At 45.5% G+C, this 5,981-nt stretch overlaps 1 pseudogene; it reads right to left on the bottom strand.

The window, feature by feature from the left end:
• Positions 1-1,762: 1,762 nt before the first annotated feature.
• On the bottom strand, positions 1,763-5,027 carry LOC123119681 (uncharacterized; annotated as a pseudogene).
• Positions 5,028-5,981: the final 954 nt, after the last annotated feature.

The raw sequence follows: 5,981 nt of genomic DNA, 5'->3' as shown, positions 1-5,981 counted from the left end.
AGCGGCACACCGATGGCCCTTGGTAGTTTAGGAGCAGCAGAGTCGACGGCGCTCGTCAGAGACGCGCCGGAGATCCGAGGAAGAAGGGCTCGATCCCGGCGTAGCAGAACTCTCCTGCTTGCGCTCATGGTCGAGGATGAGGTAGTTGAAGGCGGCGGAGACAACAGACTGGTCGACGAGGCAAATGGGGCTCGGCGGTCGCGAGGACGGGCGAGGCACGGCGGCGACCTCGTCGGCCTCCTCTCCAAGACGAAGGAGAGGGGGAGAGAGAAGGGGAGAGTGGGTGAGGAAGAGCCTGGGGATGGAGAAGTGGGAGTGGCGGTAGGTGAGGGGGGGACTCGAGGCGTTCGGGGCGGCCTTATCCCCTCGACGCCGGCGAGCTGGTGTGGCTGCGCGCGCTCGGCCGTGCCCTAGTCGATTGTACAAGGAAGGCGACCGAGGAGGCAGGCTGATACTCGGGTGAGGGTAGGTGGGCCGGCCCAGGTAGGTTAGCTCTAGGGGTAGGGGCCTCCTTTCCCTTCTTTTGTTTTTTCTTTTTCCAGCAGCTTTTGCATTTTCCTTTTAGCCACTAATGACTTTGCAAAACTATGCCACTGGCCAAAATAATTTCAAAGAATTATTGTGCACTGCCACAAAAAGACTGTGAGGCTTTTGAAAAAGGTTGCATTTTTTATAAATTAAAAAGCCATTTAACCTATTGTTTTGGCCACTGCTTTAATTGGTTTAGGCCATTTAAACACCTTGCAAAAATGTTGGTTCACCACCAATATTAACAAATGATTATTTGCCACATGATGCCATTTTAGTTTTCATGTCTGACAAATATGAATTTTTGACTTCAGATTGGATTTGAATTTGAATTGTGATTTGGATCAAATGAAGATTAGCAACAGTAAATGTGATGACATGGCACCATTAACAGGGGATTACTGTAGCATGACACTGGGGGTGTTACAGGCGATGCCCGCTCTGCGGGCCTGAAGAGGATTCGAACCATATCTTCTTCACCTGCGTGTCCGCGCAGTTCCTCTGGAGCTGTTTCCGCGAAATAGTGGGTGGAAGCTGGGATCACAACAACTTCCCGCTCTCTTCGGCGAACTCCAGGCGTTACCATCCTCGTCTCGCCACATTAGGTGGCTGACCATCGGTGTGCTAGCCTGGACGCCGTGGACTGTTAGGAATAAGCTTGTGATTCAGCGTATTCCTCTTCGTCGCGCTACTGACGCTCTGTTCAAATGGTCTGGTTACTTGCAGCTTTGGCGGCCGCTTAGCCGCCCCAGGAAGAGAGACGCCATCACCTCCATCATCACCCAGCTCCGCGCGATGGCTCTCCGGATGGCTCCGCCGCTTCCCCCACCACCACCGGAGCCAGATTAGATCTTCCCCGCCTCTTCGCCACCGCGTGTGTTGTGCATGCTTGCTGTGTCTGTGTATTGGGCTTGTTGTGTTGTGACCGCAGCTGTATTGGGCTTGTTGTGTTGTGACCGCAGCTGAACCCGTTTGGTGTTTGTGTGATTGTATGTTAGACCTTGCCTGCAGTGGCGGTGTGTGTGTGTGTTATTCTGTTGGTACTTTGTTGACATTGTGCTCAGTGGTTGCTTTATTTATAAAACGGGGTGAAAGCCTTTTTCGGTAAATAGGTGATTCCCACTAGCCAATTTTCCTCAACATTCAAATATGTCAAGTAGTCACGGCACCTTATAACATGCATCAGAAAATGCTAAGTCGTTTCCATATCGAATAACATTTTATAACTATATAATAATCATGAAAAATCTTATGTATTTTAGTTTCTGTTTTTATATTATTAATCTAAGTATTCATGTTCTATACAACTAAATCTCACCGAAATGTGCTGCAGACAATTTCCACGTCAATGACGGTAGCCCGTAGGGCATCATCTAGTTGTTTCAAAACATCAGATACATAACTCTGGTTCAGGAACGAAGTGGAGTGCTGATAACATCAGGGCAGCGAGCAATCCAAGTTCGAGCAACATATTAGAGTAACTTGTACAGGAAGCTGTGTGTCAATCCAAGGTTCTCCAGGTGATCTTCACCGAAATCGTGGTAAATTCGTCAAGATTCACCACTTTATCTACTATTCCATGATAGCAAGTGTCGAAGCTGTCTTCCCACGCACCACAGGGCAGCCGCTTCTGAGAAAGTCCGTCATCTTTGGGGGTCCCTTCGATACGAAGATACACGCAACTCCGTATCACCACGGCTACAACTGAACTTATTTTGCAGCCAGCTTCTGCAACTCCCTGGTAGAGACGAATCACATCTTCGTAACCACTGGTCTTGGCATAGAGATTCAGATTAAGGCCACAATCAGGAGCACGGAGTATCTCAACATCAACGAATGCCTGGACCGCATTAATCAGCGCCGTAAACTTGACATCCAGTGAACACTTGTCCCCATAAAGGCGCCGATTTTGAATGGATGATTCTGTTGTGTACATGGTGCTGAATTCAGTACATCCTTCAATAAGAAGGTCGCCTTTGGGCCCATCTTCCTGTGGGTCTTCAGTACATATACAGAGTTTGAATTCAAACAGCACACGGCTCCTTATGCCAATACCTCGAGCAGGGCTAGTCAGTGATCAACAGGCATGACATCATATACTTTAATTAGTGTACTACAGTAGATCGGCTGCAATCACTACAACTGTCTGGTCTGGATATAATTAAGTGTTATGTCTAATAGTGAATTAGTGAGATTATTTGACTCGGCGTGATACCTTTAAACTGGATATTACTGAACTATTGCAGCATGCACTCAGGTGAGTATCTCGAACTTCCAGAATAAAGCCTAAATATAATTATTATTTTTCAATACAGTGCTTGCATCTCATGCACGTGTATTGTAAGTATGATTAAAGAATCAGGCCAGTAGAAAGTTGCAAGTTTGATAGTCAGATTACCGTCTTTGGCTTCACAGTTACAGCTTCATAATTCTCAATTTCACGCCTATAGACATAATTGCGCAAAGGTTCGACCCGATCCCGCGCTGCGAAAAACCCAAATATTTTGGCACATCCAGGCCGGGCATGCTGATAGCCAGCGATTTTGAGATCAATGAACTGCACCATGTCCATCGATCTGCAATAACCCTTATGTGAGCAATCAACGGTCCCAACATTGCTGAAACTGACTGCAAAATTAACAAACAGAGCATGAGGTATTATCAGAGATCTATAGTCATGAACAGATGATGAGAGAAAATCTGCTTTGTTTCATCAAGAGTGGTTCAGTTCTGGAAAATATACTACCAAATGCTGTTTGTTCATTGTTATCACAAAGGATTGACAAAGGAAGAGCTGAGAAGTGAGCAGAGGAGGGATCTGGAATGTAGTTTGGATTTGGGGGTGGATGGGGAAATGCTCAAATTTCTTTCACTTGATGCCAATCTGAATAGACGAACAGGATAACACTTGACAATTGACAGCAGGTAAAGCTAGCTAACCACCCGGGTTCAATTCCTAGATTGACAGCTGATGCACAAGGGTTTTCCCCCCATTTATTGAGGATCAAGCTTGGTGTGTGATGGGACCACTCATCAAGATATCTTGGTACTCATAAAAAAATTCTTCCTAAGCTGAGAAACTTTGGACTTTTCTCTAGATGATAATTTGATGCAGGGCATCTCAGTGACATAACTTTAATAAAAAAAACACTTACTTTCAGATTCATCGGCAAGTTGATACTCCATATCACATGAATGTCGACTTTCTGGCTTAAATGCTGGAAATCTCCTAAGCGGTCTTGGGCCTCGGGTAGAAATCTCTGGATTCTTATACACGGCAACTGTCTGCTCATCATCATCACTGCTAACCCTTGGGAAATCGTCAACTGTAAAAGGGCGGTACTTCCCTACACGCGAAATCATTAACCACATCAACAACAACAAAAAACATTGAGCACCATCTATCATTGATTTTCTGACAAAGATCTATCATTGAAGCCAAAATTATTAGATGGATCACTTGAGAAATATTCCTCGAAAAAGTATATATCACTTGAGAAAGCTTAGCTGTCAAAACAATTGCAGTCTACAAGGCTGTATACATGCGTCGAATTATATACAAGGCTGTATACATGCGTCGAATTATATGTTCTTTTGAAGTGAAAATTACCATTAATACCAAGTGTGTGTGTGTGTGTGTGTGTGTGTTATTATTACAAACATGTTCGCAGCTAGGAAGATCAGGTAGGATCTTCACTATGGTTAGATTCAGTACAATTAGACCTAATTAGTGGAGAATAACAATCTCCAATAAAATAAAGTAGCAGAGCACCAGTGGAATAGCCAGCTAAATTTTAAGTTACTTGTAACCTTTTCCCAGAAACTCTACTTATAAAATGATTTGCCATATTCATGTTTATTAGTTTAAGATCAAGAGTGTGTGACCATTAAAATATTATTCTCCCCAAAAGGCATTATTGTGTTACAGAAATGCTAACAACATACCTAAATCTGAGTAGCTGGCACAGGTTACCCAAAGAAAAGATCAACAGTTTGTCCAGGCGGTGGTTCAACTATTGAACGAGTCCTCAATTTCGTGCAAATATATTCGGTTGAAATTCAAACACTGACGGTGTTGGTGCAACTAATTCAGAGTATTGCACGAAAATCTTGTTGATAAAGGTTCTTACATCAAGGAGCACTGGTTTCTAATTGAGAGAGCCAATTGCATCAGGATACACATAGATCTAAACTAATCAAGTACAGAACAGAAGCGTCGAATCAACCACGGAGGAAGCAGTGCCTTACCGTGGTATCCATCCTCCTCTTCGTCGTCGCTGAGCGCCCAGGGGTTGTCGTCCTCGTCGCTGGTGGTGGACTTGGACGAGTCCGCAACGTCGTTCTGAGGAGTTGAGGGGGAAAGCGGCCGCTTCTTGCCGCAAGCGGGGCGAGGCGACGCCGCCAATTCATCTCCGCGTCCGTCTACATCCATGGCGCCGCCGCAAGCGGGGCGAGGGGACTCTATTGATTATTTGCGTTACTTAATTTGGACTTTTGTGGGCTATATGAAAACGTAGGAATGATATGGTTTTTAACAGACAACACACTTTAACTTTCTTGCAGGTCATCTTCAGAGCTATCGTTTGGATCCATACATGGTCCTTACTTACTCCTATGGACTCCAGGGAGCCTTTGGTTACTGGGTGAAACCAGTTACTGGATGAAACCAGTGGGAGATGGTAGCACGGGCTATATCAACGGGTTCAGATGGCGGTCGCATAACAGGATATGAGTCTAGGGAGCTTATCCTTCATATTACCGTATCGGTTGTGATTGTCAGCATGTACTTTTTTTTTCTTTTGGTTCGCTTCGCTTGCGAGCTGTAATACTCTTATGACTTTTTAATACTTCGTGGATTTTTAATAAAATGGTTGCATGCATCATTATGATGCAGAGGCCGGGGGCACGCCTCCATTTCCAAATAAAAACTTAATTTGAACTTTCTTTTAAAGAACTTAATTTGGTATAAGAGGATTTCAAGTGCACGTTAGGGCAACTCCAGCCCCAGATCCTATTTGGTGTCTTAAGCGACAATTTCGCTAACTAAGGCTGATTGTAATGGGGAGTATCATATACTAGTATCATGCATATGATACTAGTGTATGATACTGTAATGCATGGTATCATAAATCTCTTCTCCGGAAACCTGGAGCCTCCTACGGAGGCGATTAGGGTTTCTGCGTAGCGACGGCAGCGCACGTCTGATCTACATCGGCGAGGTGCGGGCGAGCTGAGCGAGATGGCTGCATCGGGCTCTGGCAAGACGACGGATGACGCCCCTCTTCCTCGGGGGGCTTCAGATCGCGGGAAGGAGGCGCGGGAAACCCCGGGTTCGCCCCGTGCGGCTAGGGTTCATCTTGAGGAAGCCTTGGGAAAACTCAGCATCACGGACGAGGAGGCAACTCTGCTGATCCTAGATGATCATGAGGATGAGACTCCGCCGAAGTGGCTAC

The sequence above is a fragment of the Triticum aestivum genome, chromosome 5D (assembly GCF_018294505.1).
Source record: "Triticum aestivum cultivar Chinese Spring chromosome 5D, IWGSC CS RefSeq v2.1, whole genome shotgun sequence".
NCBI classification, from domain to species: Eukaryota; Viridiplantae; Streptophyta; class Magnoliopsida; order Poales; family Poaceae; genus Triticum; species Triticum aestivum.
The sequence above is the reverse complement of the archived record's forward strand: the minus strand, read 5'-3'. Positions and strand labels throughout refer to the sequence as shown.